The sequence below is a fragment of the Typopeltis vanoorti genome, chromosome 20 (genome assembly GCF_054136105.1).
Source record: "Typopeltis vanoorti isolate ZY-2024b chromosome 20, IOZ_Tvanoo_1.0, whole genome shotgun sequence".
In the NCBI taxonomy this organism is placed as follows: domain Eukaryota; kingdom Metazoa; phylum Arthropoda; class Arachnida; order Uropygi; family Thelyphonidae; genus Typopeltis; species Typopeltis vanoorti.
Window position 1 is genome coordinate 87,617,736 of NC_143568.1, and position 22,706 is coordinate 87,640,441.

General features: G+C 38.2%; 1 protein-coding gene across 1 annotated transcript in view; it reads left to right on the forward strand.

Annotated features, from left to right (window-relative positions):
- The window catches only part of LOC150095635 (dynein axonemal heavy chain 8-like), a 2,108,518-nt gene that overhangs the window by 137,903 nt on the left and 1,947,909 nt on the right, over positions 1–22,706 (forward strand). The window lies entirely within an intron of this gene.

The following is a 22,706-nucleotide window of genomic DNA, read 5'->3' on the forward strand; positions in this document are numbered from 1 at the left end:
CAAATCCTGGGGACTAAATCTGAGAACAGTAGTCCAAGTGTGGTCTGATCAGAGACTTATACAACAGAATGATAACCCTCTTATCTCTGCAGGTCAGTGTCCTTCTCATAATAGCAGCAATCCTCTGTGTTACCTTCACCACCTTTGCAATATGTTCCCTAAACTGCAGGTTTCTATCGATCATCAACCCCAGATCTCTTTGCATCATCCCATCTTTGTCATCCGTCTTTGTATCCTTTCCACAGTTAATTTATCCCCTTCAAATCCTGGGGACTAAATCTGAGAACAGTAGTCCAAGTGTGGTCTGATCAGAGACTTATACAACAGAATGATAACCCTCTTATCTCTGCAGGTCAGTGTCCTTCTCATAATAGCAGCAATCCTCTGTGTTACCTTCACCACCTTTGCAATATGTTCCCTAAACTGCAGGTTTCTATCGATCATCAACCCCAGATCTCTTGTCTCCCCTACTTCCTCCAGTATAACTCCTCCCATAGAGTATACAGCATCCCATCGATGTTTCCCAAACCTCATGACCTTACATTTTGCTGCATTAAACGGAAATCCCCATTCATTTGCCCATCTATCTAGCTTATTTAAATCCTCTTGCAGGGCTACCATATCTGCACTCCTACTAATAATCCTTGACAGCTTTGCATCATCCGCAAACAACTGAATATACCCCTGCAATCCACTGGCTATGTCATTGATATAAGGGTTAAACAATATAGGTTCTAATATTGAGCCCTGTGGGGCCCCACTTGTAACCCTCTGCCTCCTGGAAACTGCTCCACCATACACAACTCTCTGATACCTATCAGACAGCCAATCCTGAATCCAATTGCCCAATCTGACATCCAGACCCATGTGCTGCAACTTAAATATCAGCTTATCATGTGGCACCCTGTCAAATGCCTTCGCCAAGTCTAAGAAAATTGCAGTATATGCCTTTCCCTCATCTGATGTTCTTGTAACTTTATTATAAAAGGCTAGCATATTGCTAAAACAAGAGCGTCCTTTCACAAATCCATGTTGATTCTCACAGATAACATTACCCTCATCTGCCCAATGCTGTATACGGTCCCTCACTACTTTCTCCAAGATCTTAACACTACTGATTACACACAGACTGGCCTATAATTAGACACTTCCAGTCTGTTACTACACTTATGCAATGGCACTATCTTGACTTCCTTCCATTCCCTGGGCACCTTTGCCAAAGCCAGACTTTCATTGAAAAGCCACGTTAAAGGCACTGTCAATTCCCTAGCACATTCTCTGAAAATTCGTGGTGAAATACCATCCATTCCAACAGCTTTACTGACATCCAGAGTACTCAGTATCTGAAACACACTCTCCTCCTGTACCTCCAGACCTCGAACCAGTCCTATCCCTCTAGCATTAAAACTGACTCCTCTAGGATGAAGTACTCCAATAAAGTGCTCATTGAACAATTCCACTATGTCCTCTGCATCAGTCACTCTATTACCATTTTATCCCACAATATCATTCTTCCACAGTCATTTCTCCTCCTACTCCCCACATAGCTAAAAAATTCCCTAGGATTTTCTTTGGATCTTAAGGCCAATCTCCTCTCATATTCCAGTTTCGCTTTCCTTACCACACTAGTCACTCTTCTGGCTTGTGTCTTATATTCCTCATGCAAATACATATACATACAGATGTATATGTATTTGCTATATATATATATATATATATATCTATATATACACACACACACACATCTATCTGGTGTCTGGAGATTCAGTGGCAAACTCTGAAGAAAACATTGATTGATTCTGCCAGAGAGCCATGTGGTGAGGTTGTCTGCAAGGATAAAAAAATCAGAACTCCCTGGTGGACACAGGAAGTTAAAGAGGCAGTGAAGGAAAAGAAGAAAGCATATCAAAAGTTCCTGTTAAATAAGCCAGCTTGTGCTCTTAGAGAATACAGAGACAAATGCAAGAATGCAAAACAATGTGTAAAACTAGCTAAACAAAAGTCATGGGAGGACTTTGCTAAGAATATAGAAAATAAATATCAAGAAGATGGCAAAATATTCTGGAGGTTGTTGAAGAAGCTTAGGAATGGAGGAAAGAGTGCTGTAAAAGGAGTTAGAGATGATAAAGGTGAAATGAAAACGGAAGAAAAAGATATCCTTGAAGTATGGAGTAATTACTTTGAAAAACTGCTAAATGATGACATCACAGTGGTAAAAAACACTGACCAGGCATGCAGTCAGGAATATATGTCCATACTTGAAGTAGAAAAAGCCATCAAAGGCTTGAAATTTTTCAAAGGCAGCAGGAGTAGATGATATTCGACGAGAAATGCTGAAGTATCATGGTATAAGTCTTACAGTGGCTACACTGCATAGTTCAGAAAGCCTGGACAGAGGGACGAAATCCCGATGATTGAGTAGAGCTCTCATAGTACCCATATATAAAAAGGGAAATAAAACTGATTGTGAGAATTACAGAGGTATTTCCTTACTGAGTGTTCCTGGCAAGATCTATGCAAGTATACTTGAGAAACGGTTGAGAAGAATTGTGGAAGAAAAGATTGGTGAAGAACAAGCTGGATTCAGTCCAATTAGAGGCTGTCAGGATCAGATCTTCACTTTATGACAAATAGTCGAGAAAGCATGGGAATATAACAGACATCTGTATTTAAGTTTTGTCGATTTGGAAAAGGCATATGACAATGTGCCAAGAGAGAAGCTATTCAATACGCTACAGTTATACGGTGTCAATTTTGCATTATATTAAGCAATACTTAGTCTTTATTTGAGTTGTAAGTCAGCAGTTAGAATTGAAGGAAGTACAGGAAGATGGTTTAATGTTAAATCTGGTGTGAGACAAGGATGTGCATTATCCCCTCTGTTATTCACTATCTATATGGACACATCATGAAAGAAAGTGGTATTAAACATGATATCAAAATTGGAGATGTTAATGTCAGCTCTTTGCTTTATGCGGATGATGTTATACTTCTAAATAAATCCGCTACAAGTTTGCAAGATTCTCTGACTAAATTGAATAACTGTTGTGATAGATATGTTATGAAGGCCAGCAATAAAAAGACAAAGACAATGAAAATAGCAGAATCATTGAAAATGTCAACTGTGTTGTTGTGAATGGAGAACCTGTGGAACAAGTGAAACATTTCAGCTACTTAGGCACGATTTTTACTGAAGATGGTAAATTAAATATAGAAATAGACAACAGAATCAGCAAAGCTGGTATGGTAGGAAGTCAATTGAATAAATTCATATGGAATAAGAGAGAAATTAGTTGGAACACTAAATTAGCTATATACAAGACAGTGTTCAAACTAGTTTTAACTTATAGATCTGAGAGCTGGGTCAGAAGTAAAACACTTGACCAAAGACTAGAGAACCACAGATATGAGAGTTCTGAGTAAGATTATAGGCGTGAGCAGATGGCATCAATGGCAATATCATATTAAAAATGAGGATATTAGGAAAGAACTTGACATTGTCAACATCCAGGAATGTGTTAGCAGAGCTAATCTCAGGTGGTATGGTCACTTAAACAGAATGGGCGAAGAAAGATTAGCCAAACAAGTGTTCGCTGCCAGGATGGCAGGAAAACGACCCAGAGGACGACCAAGATATAGGTGGATTGATACGGTACAAAGTGCCTTAGATGATAGAAATACAAGATCTGATAATGTTGGAGTCTTGACAAGTAACAGACTGATTTGGAGGAAAATTTTAGATAGAAAGTTAGTAATGATGTAATTTTTTTCATGTAGTACTATCATATCCTGTACACCCCTTGAGGGTATATGGCAGGAATTTGATGATGATGATGATGATGATCTGGTGTCTAGTAGACAAATATTGGCCAGTAAAGTTTTTGAATAGTATATACAGCAGTATATCTAAATTTTAGAATGGATTTTGATACTTTGCTATAGGAACAATTTAATATTCAAATTGTGGCTATTGATATCAAAATATTATTTTATTATTATTATTGTTTAGGCCTCCTTGGAGTCAAAAGACTCATTGCAGGAGGTCATTCCTAGAAAACACAAGTCTATCAAGACTCATCATGGGAGGTCCCCCTTAGGAAACACAAAGTCTATCATACCACTCCTTAAACTCATTGACCATTCTCGCTCTCTCACCACTCTATCAGGCAATGCATTCCACGATTCAACTACCCTCCATGCAAAAAAACCACTATTCACCCTCTTGCCACAGTTTCCTTTCGTAACTTCCAGGGATGGCCCCTTTTCATCACTCCTTCCCGCTGTTCAACCAAGCGAAAGAACTCCCCAGTGTCAACCCTGTTACCACCTTTCAATAGCTTAAAAGTCTCAATCATATCACCTCTCCTTATTCTAACCACCGAACTCTGTAGTCCACATTTCCTCAGCTGATCCTCATAACTAACATTGTACAGTCCTGAAACTGTCTTTGTTATCTGCCTTTGTACCCTTTCCACAGTTAATTTATCCCCTTCAAATCCTGGGGACCAAATCTGAGAACAGCAGTCTAAGTGTGGTCTGATTAGGGTCTTATACAGCAGAATGATAAATCTTTTATCTCTGCAGGTCAGCATCCTTCTCATTATTGCAGCAATCCACTGTGTTACTTTCACCACGGTTGTAATATGTCCCCTGAATTTCAGGTTTCTATCAATCATCAACCCTCAGATCTCTTCTCTCCCCTACTTCTTCCAGTATAGCTCCTGCGATAGAGTATACAGCGTCCCATTGATGTATCCCAAACCTCAAGACCTTATATTTTGATGCATTAAACTGACATCCCATTCATTTGCTCATCTGTCTTGCTTATTCAAATCTTCTTGTAGGACTACCACATCTGCACTATTACTAATAATCCATCCCAGCTTCACATCATCTGCAAACAAAACAAAATATCCCCCTTCAATCCACTGACAATTTCATTGATATAAAGTTTAATCAATATAGGTCCAAGTACTGAGCCCTGTGGGACTCCACTTGTAATGCTCTGCTTCCTTGAAACTGCCCCACCATACACAACTCTCTGATACCTATCACACAGCCAATCCTGAATCCAGCACCATGTCAAATGCCTTTGCTAAATCCAAGAAAATAGCAGTATATGATTTTCCCTCATCTACTACTCTTATAACTTTATTATAAAAGGCTAGCATATTACTAAAACAAGAGTGCCCCTTCACAAATCCACGTTGACTCTCACAGATAACATTACCTTCATCCGCCCAATGTTGTATGTGGTCCCTAACTAATTTCTCTGAGATCTTAACAACTACTGATGATGCACAAACTGGCCTATAATTAGACACTTCCAGTCTCTAACCACCCTAATGCAATGGCACTATCTTACCTTTCTTCCATTCTCTGGGCACCTTTCCGTAGACAGACTTTCATTGAAAAGCCACGTCAAAGGAGTTGTCAATTCTTTAGCACATTCTCTCAAAACTCGTGGTGAAATACTATCTAGTCCCACAGCCTTACTGTAATCCAGAGTACAGAGTACTCAGTATTTGAATACACTCTCCTTCTACATCTCTAAATCTCAAACCTGCCTTATCCTTCTAGTACTGAAATTTACTCCTCTAGGATGAAATACCCTGATAAAGTGCTCATTGAACAATTCCACTATATCCTCTGCATCAGTTACTATATTCCCATTTTTATCCCACAATGTCATCCTTCCACAATCATTTTTCCTCCTACTGGCCACATAGCTAAAAAATTCCCTAAGATTTTCTTTGGATCTTAGGGCCAATCTCTTCTCATATTCCAGTTTTGCCTTCCTTACCATACTAGTCACTCTCCTGGCCTGTGTCATATATTCTTGATGTATCTGATCTTCACCTGTCTCCTTATATCTCTTCCATAGCCTCTTTTTCACATGCAACTCCTGTTTAATATCGTGTGTCATCCACTTTACACCAAATTGTGTCCTCTTCTTCACTTGTGGAATACAGCTTACTATTGCTGCTAAAAAATATTCCTTCACAATTTCCCAAACGCTACTGATATCCCAGCCTTCCAATTCCTTCCTCCATGAAACTTCCCCAAGTTGGTCTCTAAGACTATTATAATCATCTGCCTTATAATTCCATAGATGTTCACATCTCTTTAATACTCCTGCATATCTATTCATCTTCCAAGTGAAAACCATATGGTCACTCTCTCCAACTGATGGGAGAGATGTCAACTCAGTTATTATCAACTCTTCTGATGCTATAACCAAATCCAAAACTCTTGCACTTCTTGATCCCTTTATTACAGTTGCCTAAAACTCATCAAGAATTCTAGAAATTCCATTCCTTTATTGCTACTTGCACGTTTCTCTCTCCAATTTATACTGTTGTAGTTAAAATCTCCTATAACAATCATTCTTCTTGCATTTGCCAAGCTCAACTGTATAAACATCTTCTGCTCCCCACCATCTGTGCTCCTTGGTTTGTAGCAACACCCCTCTAAATATCCCATCTTGCCTGTTTCTACTTCACACCATATGGTTTCAAAATCATTAGTGTCACTGCCTTCCAAAGCCTTTACTCTTAGAGGACATAAGTTGTCACTTATCGTAAGCAGTATTCCACTCCCCACGCTTTCCCTTCCTATCCTGCGAAAAAATGCTGTACCCTGATACTTCTATTCCTGTTATTATATCCTCTTCTTCAACCATGTCTCAGTAATCCCAATAATATTTTTCCAGGCTGATGCTATCAGCACCACCAATTCCTCTCCTTTATTCCAGATACTCCTGGCATTAGTATAATGCATAAAAATGCCATTATTTCTACACCCAGCATTATCCCCTCTACACTCCATTGGGCTCAGCATTACCTGGTGTCATCCCTCTTCTGCAAAATACCCTTTCCCACAAGAGGTCAACCCTGCTACCATCCACTTTGGGCATTCTAATTTCCCTGCATTCTAGTTTCCCTGCACACTTACTCTTTCAGAACAGCAATCTCTCCAAATGCCTATGTCCTTCCTCATTCAAATACAGGCGGTCTCTCGCATACTATTCCTTTCTGTCCTCAGACATGCTCCAAGCAGCCACATATTCCAATCCTCTCTTCTGACACATTCTAGCTATTATGTTATTCAATATTACTGCTCTTCTACTCAGCTCGTCACTATCATACCTAGGCAACAAGCAAACTATCTTTCCTCTCTGAGTCTTCTTTCGTACTACCTCAAGCAAGAATCTCATATCCCTGTATGCCCAATTTACATTACCTCTCAAGTCATTTGTTCCTACCATCACAATCATCTCATCCATCCTTTCACCCCTCTTAATTGCCATTGTCACACTTTCTACCCTTCCTCCAGGCAAACACTCCTCACTCATCTTATCTTGCCCACCATGGATCATTAAGTCCCCATACATTACACCTCTTACCACGCTGTTCCTCGATTGCTCCCATGCATCCCTCACTCTCTCCTCTAATACTTTCTCTCTGTATTTCCCTACTTATCTGCCTTCCTGACATCACTCTATCCCTGGTTCCAGTGCTTCTCCTTATGCCCTCTCTCTCCTACTGTTTCCATTCTCTCCTCTTATATCATTCTCCTACCTCTCTCTCATTCCCTCTCTTCCACTTATCCTATTCTCTCCTTTTCTGTCATTCATATAACTCTCTCTCATTCCCTCTCTTCTACTGTGCCCATTCTCTCCTCTTCTATCATTCCCATACCTCTCTCATTCCCTCCCTTCTACTGTTTCTATACTCTCCTCTTCTATCATTCCCAAACCTCTCTCTCATTCCCTCTCTCTCCTACTGCTTCTATTCTCTCCTCTTCTATCAATCCCAAAACTTTCTGTCACTCCTACTCTGATTCACCTTGCATACATATCTTCCATTCTCCTAATCTCATCTTTCATACTTCTCATCTCGTTCACAAGACATTCCACCTCCTCTTTAAGCTCATCTATCCCTCTCTGCGAGTTAGTCACTCTTACTCGCCATTCATTTACCCAATCTAAACGATCATCATAAACTTCACAGTCGTTCAAGCCTTTCACACTCCTGACTCTTATTATCTCATTCATACTTTGCTGATCATTCTCTCCTATCACACTCCTCGTCTCCCACTCTTCATTCTCTCCTATCTCACTACTCGTCTCCTGACATTCATTTCGCATCCCTGAAGCAACTAGGTCGGTTATCAAAATATCTAATTCATTGATTTCCTCCCACTGTTTGCACAAAATGCAGACAGTGGGCGGAAATACCATCAGTATTTCCTTCCACTTCTCTCACCCGCCACATATCCAATTCCTGGGAAGCTTACATGCCCCAAACACTGCATGCCACAAAGTCCTTTATTATGTTATGTATAATAGAGTTCTTAAATGGCAGAGGTCTTGGTTATTTGTGATTTGTGATTGCAGCTGCATCTGCCATCATTCCTTACTGCCATGTAACTACTTAACTAATCGCTAAAAGTATATATGAACACTGTGTCACAGATATATATGTATATATAAATAAATGCTAAATATATATATATATATATATATATATATAATGCTATATTCAGCTATACTAGATAGCGAAAACTTATCTTCTCTTCCACTGCAAATGCTGCCGACTGTGACCTCGCCTTCTCGGCAACCCCAAAATAACACAATATATAACAACGAAACTCCAAAAGCAGAACCACTAAAGAACATTTGTGTTACTGAAAAAAAAAAAAAAATGCAGCACAATTCACAAAAGAATTCACACTATACACTGTTAAAAAACACATTTCCCTACCACAGCTCAAATCACCCGCTGCGTGCTTCAGCGACCCTAGTGGCTTCCATTAATAAATTTATATAAATGAGAAATAAAATAATAAATTTCCAAGTTATATATTTGTTATATAGTTGTTCATGGTCGAGCGATGCTCTGATTAACTTTTTTAACTTTTTGCATGAGTCATTAGTAGCAGAGGCTCTACCAACCAACCAACCTTTGCTGGCATTACGAAACTAACATTCAACGTATGAACCAATGTGAGGTCATCATCAGGAAAACATACCTCTGTACAGGATACAAACTACATGACAATACACTACAAGGTAGCAAAAGAGAAGAGTGAGAGTTAGGATGGTGAGTATCTTACCGCGGTATGACAGCGAAGTGTTTAGAAGGAGGGCCATAATTGCCAATGACTTTATGCATGGGTTATGCATGGAGAGTGGTGTGGAATTTGTGGATGTGTGGAATGAGTTCGATGGGTGAAAGGACTTATATAATATGGATGGGTTACATTTGAATGGAGTTGGTGTATGGAGACTTGAAAGAGTGTTGATGAATGATGTGGAAGTGGATGTACAGACTCAGGGAAACTAGATTTATTAAGAGGGGGGGGAGTAGATATGCAGCCTTTAGGGGGGGCAGTTAAGTGTATGAATGAGTATATTATGCCCGGGCGAGTACGCGGACAACAAATCAGAATGGGATAGTTAGTATAAGGCATCAAAGTAGGGATGGGACAAATGGGCTTCTGCGATTCATGTACACTAATGCCAGGAGTATTAGGAACAAGAAGGAAGAGTTTTTCGCCATGGTTGGCACTTCCAGGCCACAGGTTGTCGGTATTAGTGAAACATGGCTGACAGAAGATGATAAAGCTAGTGGGATTGAATTCGACGGGTATAGCGTGTTCAGGAGTGACAGGGTGAATAAAAAGGGGGGAGGAGTGTTATTGATGATAGCTGATGAGCTTCAGCCAAGGAGTATAGAAGTTGAACTGCAGGATGGGGAAAAATGCACATTTGAGGCTGTTTGGTGTGAGATAGAATCTAGCAGAACAAAATATACAATTGGGTGCTGCTATAGACCGGGTGATGGAGTGGATGGTGGGGATAGTATGCATAAGCAAATAGAAGAAATGAGTGGAAGGAGGGTAATTATTATGGTTGATTTCAATTATGGTAACATTGACTGGAAAGAGCAGAGGGCACATGGGAGGAAGGAATTGGATTTTATGCGGTTATTAAGGGACAACTATCTACGGCAACATGTATTGGAAAATACCAGGGGGCAGAGAGTGCTGGACCTAGTAATTGCAACTGAGAATGTAGCTGTAACGAACATGACCATGTTGCCACCAATTGGTGAGAGTGACCATAAGGTCATGACTTGGGAGGTGGCTAAAGGAGTCGAATTTACAATTAAGACAGGGTACATGTGGAATTACCAGGCTGGTAAGTATGACAAGCTTAGGTGTGTGCTTGGCTCAATGCCATGGCATGTAAAACTGCAAGGGCTGGATGTTGATAGTGCATGGGAGGTGGTTAAGAACTGTTTGCAGGAGGCAATGGTTGACTGTATACCAAGAGTCCGAATAATAAATCAAGTAGGGGTTAAATGGATGAATAACACTATTAAGCTTGAGCTGCAAAAAAAGAAACAATTGTGGAGGGAATTTAAGGAGAAGGGTGACCATCAGGTGCAGAAACAGTATAAAGCTCAGGCCAGGATGGTAACAAGGGTGGTAAGAAAAGCAAAAGCAGATTACGAAAGGAAATTGGCCAAGCAGGCTAAAGAGAATCCCAAACAGTTTTTTCAATATGTTGCAAGTAAAAGGAAAAATGCTCATGGTAGAATGATCTTAAAAAATGCTGAGGGTAGGGAGGTAACCGAATCAGTCGATGTTGTGGAATTACTGAGCGAGCACTTTGCAAAAGTATATCATCCAGGTGGTGACTTTGCAGAAATGGAAGAACCAACAGCTTATACTGGAATTGTGATGAATGAAGTAAAGGTAACTAGTCTATTACAGAACCTCAATGTCAATACATCTGTGGGATTGGATGGTATACCAGCTCGTGTCGTACGTGAAGCGGCCAAAGAATTGTCAGTGCCTTTGACCATTTTGTTTAATTTGAGCCTCAGGACTGGGTCAGTCCCAAGGGGGTGGAAAGAGGGGAAAATAGTTCCACTGCACAAAGGTGGTTGCAAGGCTGCTGTTGAAAATTACTGGCCAATCAACATAACAGGAATCATTATCAAGGTCTTAGAGAAAATAGTCAAGAGGAAAATACAAGATTGGATAGAAGAAAATGGGATACTGTATCGGTGACAGCATGGTTTTGTGAAGGGTAGGTCATGCCTCAGTAACTTGCTCACGTATTATAACACAGTGACGGCTGAACTGGATAAGGGTAATGGGTTTACAGTGATTCTACTGGACCTTGCTAAGGCCTTTGACAGGATACCACATGGAATTCTAATCAGTAAATTGCAGCATATGGGAATGGACATAGGGTTGGTAAGATGGATGAGGGTGGTTGACGGAGAGATATCAGAGAGTGGTTTACTCAGGAGTAGAGTCCACAAGACGGCCTGTGACTAGTGGTGTGCCACAAGGATCTGTTCTTGGACCACTGCTGTTTAATTTGTTCATAAATGATATAGGAAAGGATCTGAGAGGAACAGTTCATTTGTTTGCGGATGATGCGAAGTTGGGTAGGGCAATAGTGAATGCAGATAACGTCAAAATTTTGCAGGATGATTTGGATAGATTGGAGGTCTGGGCTAGGGAGAATGGATGTCAGTTTAATGTGGCAAAATGTAAGGTTATGCATTTTGAGGTGAAAAGATTGGAGGCAGTTTACTGCATTGGTGGAACCGTGCTCCAGGAAATTGATGAGGCACGAGATTTAGGAATGTTGGTGGATAAGGAATTGAAATTTAGGGGACACATTGCAAAAGTGGCCAAATCAGCTCATCAAATCACTTGGTTGCTGAAGAATACGTTGACAAGCAGAGACAAGCAGGTTATTGTTCCTCTGTATCGAGCCTTGATAAGACCCCATCTCGACTACTGTGCTCAGATTTGGTCACCTACCTTTTTCTTGATGGGGAGGAGGTGGAGAGGATCCAGAGGCGAGTGACCAAGATGATAGCAGGTCTGTGGAATGAACCGTATGAGAACAGGTTGAGGATTTGTGGGTTGCAAAAATTGGTTGATAGGCGGAGGAGGGGAGATGTGATTGAGACATTCAAATTACTGAAGGGTCTCTTTAAAATTAATTCAGAAGATATTTTTGAGAACAGGGCTGGTTGTGGGAGGACTAGGGGACATCCATGGAAACTGGGCAAAAGTGTGGTTAGTAAAGGTGTTAGAGCTGGGTTCTTTACTTTTAGAGTAGTGAATGAGTGGAATGCGCTCCCTGAGTCTGTGGTGGATGCTGTGACAGTGAATGAGTTTAAAGCGAGGTATGATAGATACTGTATGAATGTCGAATAGTTGTGATGAATATGATTTGGGGCCTCCCTCGATGAGTCTAATGACTCCCTGGAGTTGCCCGTAATAATAGTAATAATAATAAAAGTTAGATGAATCTAAATGTTTGTTATTCATTTATCTTAATCTGACCTCTGGTGGATAAAAAATTATAATGAAATGAAGTTAAATAAAACATTTAAAAAAAAATAGAACTTCATTAAAAAATTTCTGAATTCCTCTCGTATTAAGATTTTTTGTTTGGAGTTGTTCTGGATACTATACTGGTTGAAGATGGGTCCTCCAAATTCTTGAAATAATTTGTCCATTATTCTTGTTCAGATTTGGATAATGTTTCAGTAGTTCACAGGCTGCTTTGAATTTTCTTTCAAACCAGGCTTTGGTGCAGTGTAGGGATTTGCTGCCTTTCCAGTCAATTCTGTGATATGTTTGGAGTGATCTGACAGGCCTGTTTTAGCATAGTGGAGGTATTTAATGAAGTGTTTGTGTTTATCTTTTCTAATAGGGATGGTGCATCCTTTTTCCACTATGTAAGGTAGGTTACAAGCACACTGAATTTTGTAAACCTCTGGGTGGGCAAGGTATGGAAGAGGATCTTTGGAAGAGCTAAGTAAATTTCTTAATTTTCCAAGAGGTTTGAAGGTTGTCTTAATATTGTATTTAAGTAGTGTTCCGTATATTTTTTTCTGAAATGCACCTAATATAAGGTATGGCATTCTTGTAATCTTTTATGCTTTGAATGGCATTTTTTAGAAGATTTTGTAAACTGTTTTTTTTTTTTATTAGAGCCATTTTTTACAAAATGTGTGAGGGTGCTGATGACCCCTATTTTTTGTATTGGATAGTGGTATGAATTTTTATGTATGTATTGGCCTGTGTGTGTGCATGAGTTTGCTGTAAACTGTGAAGGAGAGACAGCCTGAGGGAAGATGTATGACAAGTGTGTCTAGAAAAGGAAGAGAGTTGTTTCTGATCTCGATGGTGAATTGCATACATTTGTGTTGTTTGTTCAGGTGACTTAGGAACATATTAATGTTTCATCATCGTTGAGGCCAAATGGCCTAAATATCATCAACATATCTGAGCCCGACTTTGGGTTTTAGGCTGGCAGAATCTAGAACTCATTGCTTGAAGTCTTCCATGTAAAAGTTAGCTATTGGGAGGGAAAGTGGTGAGCCCATGGCCACACTTTCTTTTCGTAGGTTAAAATACCTAGAGCAGAGTACGTGGGCAAAGAGGGTCCATGATATCAGGCAGAAATATGTTCTGTAGGTGAAGAATAGTATCATTGATTGGGACATTAGTGAAAAGGGCAGTTATGTCAAAACTAACTAATAAATCTTTGTCACTAAGTGTGATGTTTTTAATTTTGTTTTTGAAGTGTTGTGTATTTTTATGTAGGAGGGGCATGATCTACCGACTCCTTGAGTGTGACCGCTAGCTTCTTGACTAAGTGAAAATTAGGGCCATTGCTTCCTTCAACTATCGGTCATGATGGGTGTTTATTTTGTGTATTTTTGGTACGCCATAAATTCTGGGAGCGCGGGCATAATGCATTATTAGATTTTTGGTTGTTTTCCCTGGCTACATGATAACCGATTTGATTAGTTCTGTTGTTTTCTTTTTGATACAGTTTGTAGGTTTATCCATTTTTGAAATTATGGATTCTACAACCGTGTAAAAATAACTCTTTATTATCCTGACGTTTCGATCTTCATATCAAGATCATCACCTGGAGCATACATAAATATACAAGACAAGCTGCGTTACATTTCACACTGAAAGCTAGAGAAACAATGATTTGATCACATGCTACTCACTGGCATGACCTCTAGTGAAAAAAAAAAAAAACCCATCAAGCTAGATTATTTAATTTATGATTACATGAATAAGCATTCTTGCTTGCAGATAGTTTTCCTTCCAGTAACAGTGATGTCTTATTTCTATTATTACAATTGTTATTTTTGATTTAAAAAATTATTTATAAATTACAACATGAATCAACATTCTTTCTTACAGATTTTTTCTTTAACAGTGATGTCCTATTTTTTAGTATTAAAGTTGTTATTTTAGATTTAGGATCCTGGATTTTCTACAGTCCTATTTATAGTTGTTCTTAGAGAGGAAAGATTTGTGAGACGAATATATGCCTTCCTTATCTATGGGATTTTTAGACCATCATTATTGTTTAGATTGGGGTGGTTGATAATGATCTCACAGGCTTCCTTAAATTTCCATTCATACCATGTTTTGGTGTGATGTAGACAACTAGTGCTTTTCCAGTCAGTTCTATGTAAAGTGTTCAGGGCATGATCAGAAAAGCCAGCTTCACCATAATTATTATATTTGATGTGTCGTTTATGTTCTTTTTGTCTGATCAGAATTGTGCGTCCTGTTTCTCCTATGTATGGTATGTTGCTGGTGCAGTAAATACGGTATACTCCAGGGTGGGCCATTGGAGGGAGTGGATCTTTAGATGAGTTGAGTAAGCTTTTTAATTTTGCAGGAGGTTTAAAGATGGCTTTGAGGTTGTAATTTTATAGTATTCTGTTTATTTTGTCTGATGTTCCTTTAATGTAGGAAATGGTTATAGTTTTATTGTAGTCTGGTTTGTCTTTGTTTTTTATTGAGGTCTTGTGGAGAATTTTGTTAATAGTGTTTTGGCTGTATCCATTTTTTTGAAAAGTATTGCTGATCACTTTAAATTCGTTTTTCAGTGCCTGTTCACTGGAGCAGATTTTCAGAGCCCTGTTTTTTAGGATATTCATGACACTTAGTTTTTGTGTTGGGTGGTGGTAGGAGTTTATGTGTATATATTGGCCAGTATGTGTCGGTTTCCGGTAAACAGTGAAGGAAAGGTTGCCCGAGGGGAGACATGTTACAAGCGTATCTAGAAACGGCAGTGTGTTATGTTTTTCAATCTCAATTCTAAACTGTATACATGTGTGTTGCTTGTTTAGGTGTCTAAGGAATGTGTCTAGTGTCTGGTGGCCATGAGACCAGATAGCGAAAACATCGTTAACATATCTAAGCTAGACTTTGGGTTTTAAAGGGGTGGAACCTAAAGCAAGTTGTTCAAAATGTTCCATATAAAAGTTAGCAATGGGGTGGGATAATGGCAAGCCCATGCCTGTGCTTCTTTTTGTAAGTAGAAAGCGCTTTGCCATACAAAATAACCAGAATGTGATACATGCACAAAGAGCGCTATGATATTTGGAAGAAATTTGTTTTGGAAAAGAAGGATTGTGTCATTGATTGGGACATCCGTAAAGAGGGCAGAGACGTCAATAGATCATCTTTTTCTATAATGTCTTTGATGATATTTATGAAGTGTTGTGTGTTTTTGATATAGGAGGGGAAATGACCTACCAACTCTTTGAGTGTTGCCGCTAATTTTTTTGGCTAAGTGATAAGTCGGGCTATCAATCCCTTCGACTATAGGCCTTAGCGGTGTGTTTTCTTTGTGAATTTTCGGTCACCCGTAAATTATTGGGGGATGAGCATAGTATAGAATAGTTTTTTGACCATATCTTCAAGCCATGTGGTAATTGACTTAAGTAGATTCTCTATTTTCTCTTTTATTCTGTTAGTTGGGTTATAGTTAACTAATTGGCATGTGTTATTATCCGAGACCAGCAGATTCATTTTTATCCACATAAGTGGTTCGGTTTAAGATAATGGTGGCACTTCCTTTAGTAGAATCCATAATTTCAAAAATGAATGCTGATCACCGTGTAACACTAAAAAAAAGGATTTGTAGGTTCATCATTTGGTATGTATTGTGGTCGGATACCAATTGGTTCATTTTTCTTGGTATGCTGTCTGATCAAGGACGATGGTAGCATTGCCTTTATCTGCTTTTGTAATAACGATGTCTTGGTTATTTTTTAAAGATTTTTAAACAGGCCCTTAAATCTTTTAAACTGGCCCAAAGTCTGGACCGGATATGTTGATATTTTTGCCATTTGGCCTCACAGCCGCGAAACATCTCGTCACACAAAATACTCGGAGCAGAATACGTGGGCAAAGAGGACCGTGATATATTGAATACATTCCTATGTCACCTGAACAAACAACACAAACATAATTCCAGTGTTATGATGTTGAAAACAACAGCAACAACAACTGCCGTCTTTTTCTAGACACACTCGTCACACTTCTTCCCTCAGGCTGCCTCTCCTTCACAGTCAAACCCACACACACACAGACCAGTACATACACAAAAATTCATACCACCATCAACCACAAAAAACACGGGTCATCAGCACCTTCAAACACAGAGCTCTAACAATTTGCTCTAAGCTCTGAACCAAGAATTTGAAATTCTTGCCAAACCTTTGAAAAATGGCTATAATAATAATAAAAAAAAAAAGTGCACAAAATCCTCCAGAAAAAATGCCATTAAAATCAAAATTATTACAAGAATGATTAAAAAGATTATTATATTTTTATTTTATTTAATTTTATTTCATTATAATTTTGTTATTCACCAGAGGTCAGGCTAGGGAAATGAATAACAAACATTTAAATTCATCTTACTTTTGTGTATTGTCATGTAGCTTGTATTCTTTTACAGATGTATGTTTTCCTGATGATGACGACCTCAATTCATGGAGTTTCGGATCCAGAGGCGAGTGACTAAGATGATAGCAGGTCTATGGAATGAACCATATGAGAACAGGTTGAAGATTTGTGGGTTGCAGAAACTAGTTGATAGGCAGAAAAGGGGAGATATGATTGAGACATTCAAATTGCTAAAAGGATTCTATAGGATTAATTCAGAGGATATTTTTCAGATTCCACTCATTTACCACTCTAAAAGTAAACTGGGCAAGTTTACTTTTAGAGTGGTAAATGAGTGGAATAAGCTGCCAGAGTCTGTTATGGGTGCTATGACAGTGAGCAAGTTCAAGGCAAGGTATGATAGATACTGTGAGAATGTCGTATAGTTGTGTGGACATGATGTTTAGGGCTTCCCTCGATGAGTCTAAGGACTCCCTGGAGTAGCCCGAAATAATAATAATGGAGCTACCCATATAATCAGTCAACAAATATGCTTGCCCACTCACACATGCTGAATAGATTTTGCTAGCTGGTAAATAACTGCAGACTGGACAAAATAGAATGTGTGTTATTTAATAAAAAAATAACTTTTTTTCAAGGATAGGTTTTTTCATAATTTGTCACATTCTGTCTTATAATAATAATAATAATAATAATAATGCCTTTCATTTCCCTAAAAGTGTAATATTGGGAAATCCAGTGTTATCTCCATGTGTAGGAAATTTGTCTGTACATGCCTGCCTGGTTGGCTGAATGGTTAGCATATCCTGCCAAAAAAAATGGCTGCAGATTCGAATCCTGCCATTGGCGTGATTGTCTGTGAAAATACTAGTGGTGGGTAGTAGATGGCGTTGGTGTTGAGGATGATGATAGTTGTGGTTCGTTGTAGTTGGTGGACTGAGTGGTGGAGACGGATTCAAAGACCTCATTTGAATGAGGGCACCCCATTCAAAGACTCATTGAATGCAGTGCACTCATTCAATGAGTCTTTGGACTCCTTGGAGGTGTCACATTTTAATATAATAATATAAATGTTATTAATAATAATAATAATAATATATAATATAATCCTAGTAAAACCATATTTACATATGGTTCCCAGACAGATATAACATAATTTCTCGATAAGCAGTTTATATCATCTGTAGCTTTAGGACAACAAGGCTTTGATCAGTACCAAAATACACGTGCACAATCCCATTCCTGATACTGTAATTTTTGAAGAAAGCCAACAAATATCCCTAATAGAAGCAATTCAGAATACTCAATTTTGAAGATGAGACCCATGAACCACCTGACATTTAGGATTGGACACATAAGAGCAACTTGGGGTCACTTTCATTTAACAAACTTTATTTTCATGAGTTGTTATATGCATATTTCTGTATATATTTCCCTCTTCATACATGAATAAATGATGACGATAATAGACACATTATGCAGTTATAATTCTGCTACCATATTCAACATGCCATCCTTCCTGGTCTAACAACAAACATCATTCCCTTCTGTTTCCCATCATTCCCATCTGGATGATATACTCTTTCAAAGTATTCACTTAGTAATTCTACTAATTTGACCGATTCAGTTACTTATCTACCATCAGCTTTCATTAAAATCATTCTGCCATAAACATTCTTTCTTTTACTTGCAGCATATCAAAAGAACTATTTGGGATGGCCTGCACTGATAATTTCCTTTCATACTTTGCTTTTGCCTTTCTTACCGCACTGGTTACTCTTCTGGCCTGTGCATTGTATGTCTCATTGTCTGCTGGTCACACATTTCTCCTTGAATTACATCCACAATTTTTTCTTTTTTTGCAGCACCAGCTTAATTATGATATTCAACCATTTAACTCCCATTTGATTTAGTCTTCTGACTCTGAAGTGGGAGTTAAATGGATGAATATCATAATTAAGCTGCAGCTGCAAGAAAAGAAAAAATTGTGGAGGGAATTCAAGGAGAAAGATGACCAACAGGCAATGAGCAGTACAAAGCACAAGCCAGACGGGTAACCAGTGTGGTAAGAAAGGCAAAAGCAGAGCATGAAAGAAAATTAGCAGTGCAGGCCAAAACATAAAATACATTTCCTTCCTCCCACGTGTCCTCTCTTCTTTTTAATCTATGTTCCTATAGTTGAAATTCTCCATAATAATTACCTGTCTGCCAATCATTGAGTCTATTTGCTGATACATACTATATCCATCATTTTTTCAATAGCAGCATCCAACTGTATATTTTCTTCTGCTGACCTCTATCTCACATCAGATACCCTCAAATGTGCTATTTTCACTGGCCTGCAGTTGAACTTCTACTCTCTTTGGTTGCAGTTTATTGGCTATCATCAATAACTCTCCCCCCCCCCTCCATTCTTTTCTCTCTATTTTTCCTGAACACACTCTGTCCTCCACATTCTATCCCGTTCATGACATCATCTTCTGCCAGCCATGTCTCACTAATGCTAATAACTTTTGGACAGGATGAACTTATCATTGTGAAAAATTTCTCCTACTTGTTCCGAATGCTCCTGGCATTAGTTACATGACACTCTATACCAACTATTCTATGGTGGTACTAACTTAGGCATTTTATACACATTCTTACACTCATTCGCCTCGCTGATGTCTGCATATCCACTCAAATGCTTCACACCCTAAAAGCTCTAGTTTTTTTAATTTTGAACATCCACTTCAATTCATTCATCTACACTTTTTCCAGACTCTGAACACCAAATCCATTTAGATGCTTTTTGTATAAGTCCTTTATCCCATCAAACTAGCTCCACATGTCCACAAACTCCACACTATTCCTCCTTGCACAACCAACACATTGAGTCATTTGATATTATGGCCTTCCTTCTCAGCTTTACTCTGTCATAACACTGCAACAGACTCACTATCTTAACTTTCTCACACTTTCCTTTTGATACTTCTAGTAATTCTTTCATGTCCTCTCTCATGCCATACTTTTCTCCTTTCAAATCATTCTTTCCAGCAAAATGATCATTCTTTCACTTTATCCTTTTGTTCCCTAATAACCTTAATAACATCATTACTTTTTGCACCCAGAAAGCACAGTATTGTCAGTCTCTCGCAAATACACACCTGTTATGGTAGAATTGCAGTACAAGACTTGCTGCTTGATTTTATTCAGGCAAGGTACACATTTCTCTTATCTCACACTTCTTTCTTTCTGATATCAGCTGGCCCACTTGCCAGATGTTTCTGCATTTGTTGCTGCTCCCAGTTCATCCTGCATATCACTGTGCAACCTGTCTATCTTCCTCATTACAGCCAGCTCTTCATTCTTTATATCCATCATACTACTATTCTTTTGATCAACACTTTTATTCTCTCTCTCTCACTTAATCATGTCCCTTTTAACTTCTCTTTCAATCCTATCTGCTGTTACATCATACACATTTTCATGCACATATTCTCAATTCCATCCACCACTTCAATCTTGCAACCTTACATGCATTTTTGACTATCACTTCATAGCATTTTTGGTACAAATACAAAATTAATGATGGAAAATCTCATGTAAAAGTATTTTTTTAATAGTATAATTTTCACCTGTGTGTCACAGGCATCTTCAGTACATTTCTTATTTTGGACAAACAGGAAGATCTGCCTCTATTTGACTAGAAGAACACCAGTCTTATATTCAGTACCTTAAACCTGAACAGTCTGGGCTTGCAGAACATGCCATCTTAACCAGACATAGAGTTCATTGGAAAAAGACAAGAGTCCTTCACAAAAGTCAGTTCCTCATGGAACGGCTTTATGAAGAAACATGTGAAACTTTACTCCACTCTCCTAACTTAAACAGATTTGATGGTTTATGTCTATCCTCTTTATGGGAGATAGTACTTTACAAATCAGCTAATCTTTTTTAACTTTTTATTGTATATATAGGTTTTTTTTTTTTTTTTTTGTTAGGAAATTTTATTGACCTTTTTAATTATCTTACACTAGCTACTTAGGAGGCGCTTTTTGGAATTGTCAGTTATAGTTTAATTTGAGCTTAACATGTACTGAAGATGCCTGTGACACACAGGCGAAAATTATACTATTAAAAAAATCCTTTTACGTGAGATTTTCTGTCATTAATTTTGTATTTATATGTCTACTCACGGTATTCCCTTACTAAGAGTTATTTTTGGTACATTTCTACCACTGTCACTTTCAAACCAAAGTCCTTTTGCCTTTGGTAATCCATATCTCACAGACATTGCACTGTACAAAGTACCTTTGGCTAAATTCTTTAAATAATAATTAATAGTAAGAATAATAATAATACCTTGAATGATATCGTTCTACTTTGCATCAATGCTGTGTGTACTGTGTTATATATCCAAGCTATGTTATATAACTTGCCATGCAAAAATACTATATTGACTATTTTTTAAACAAAACTTTTAACTTAAATCAAATTAACCCCACAATACAGTCTAATTTTAACACAATTTTTAACTAATATCACTATTTTTTTAAAAACTGAACAACTTAGTTTTCGGAGCTCTCCAAACACAGTCCTATCACCATATGTCACCTGACTACATTTTTACCTTATGTCCTTTCAATATTTTGAAAGGACATAACTCATCCAGTATCATCATTTGCTTTATTTTATTTTATTATTGAAAACCTTCATTGAGTCACAAGACTTTTCATGGGAGACCAATCTTAGACAACACATTGCCTGTTATACCACTCTATAATCACTACCCTTTCAGGCAATGCAATCTGTGGTCCAAATACCCTATGTAAAAAACCACTTTTCACCCTCTTCCTCACTGCTTCCCTTCATAACTTTCAGGGATGGCTCCTTGTCTTTGCTTCTTCATCTAAATATCTTAATGATATCACTCCTTCTTCTATTTATCAAACTGTGTAGTGTATGTGCTTTCAGTCCATCCTCATAACTAACATTACACAGTCTTGTATCATTTTGTCCACCTTCAAGATAAATTTAATCCCTTCAAATCCTGGTGACCAAATCTGAGAAAAATAATCCACAAATACTCTGATCGGGTTTTGTACATTGGAATCACAAATCTTTTATTCTTTAGTGGTCCGCATCCTTTGCAGAAATAATCCTCTGAGTTGCCTTCACCACCTTTGCAATACATCCCCAAAATTTCAAGTTTTGATCAATCATCATCCCCAACGTTTCTTGCCTCCACTTTCTCTAGTACAGTTCCACCAACAGAGTATGCAGCCTTCTATCGATGGATCCCAGACTTCATGATAATACATGTAGTTGCATTAAATTGACAGGCCATTCATTAGTCCATCTGTCTGGCTTATTCAACTCCTTCTGAAGTTCTGCCATACTACATTGGCACTATCACTACTAACCCTTTCCAGCTTGATATCATCTGCAAACAAATGAATATCCCCCTGCAGTCCATTGACAGTGTTATTGATATGAAGGTTGAACAATACAAGTCTCAGTACTGAGCTCTGCAAACCCCATTCGTAACCTTCTACTTCCATGATAGTTTTCTCTCATACACAATTCTGATATCTTTCAGACAGTGAAACTCCAATTCAATGCATTGATCTGATGTCTAAACCCATATGATGTAACTTAAATATCAGCTTATCATGTGGCATCCTGTCTGAGAGAAAGTCAAATGTGGTAAGTAGATATCTTTTCCCACATTAACTGTTCTTGTTACTTTATTATGAAAGGCAGTTATATTACTAAAAATGAGAATGTAATTTAAAAAATACATGCTGACCCTCACAGATAACATTACCCTTGTCAGCTCAATGTTTTATTTTATTTCTCACCAATTTCTCCACAATCTTAACACCATCGAATAAATACAAACTGGTCTATAGTTTGGCACTTCCATTTTAGTACTCCTCTTATGCAATGGC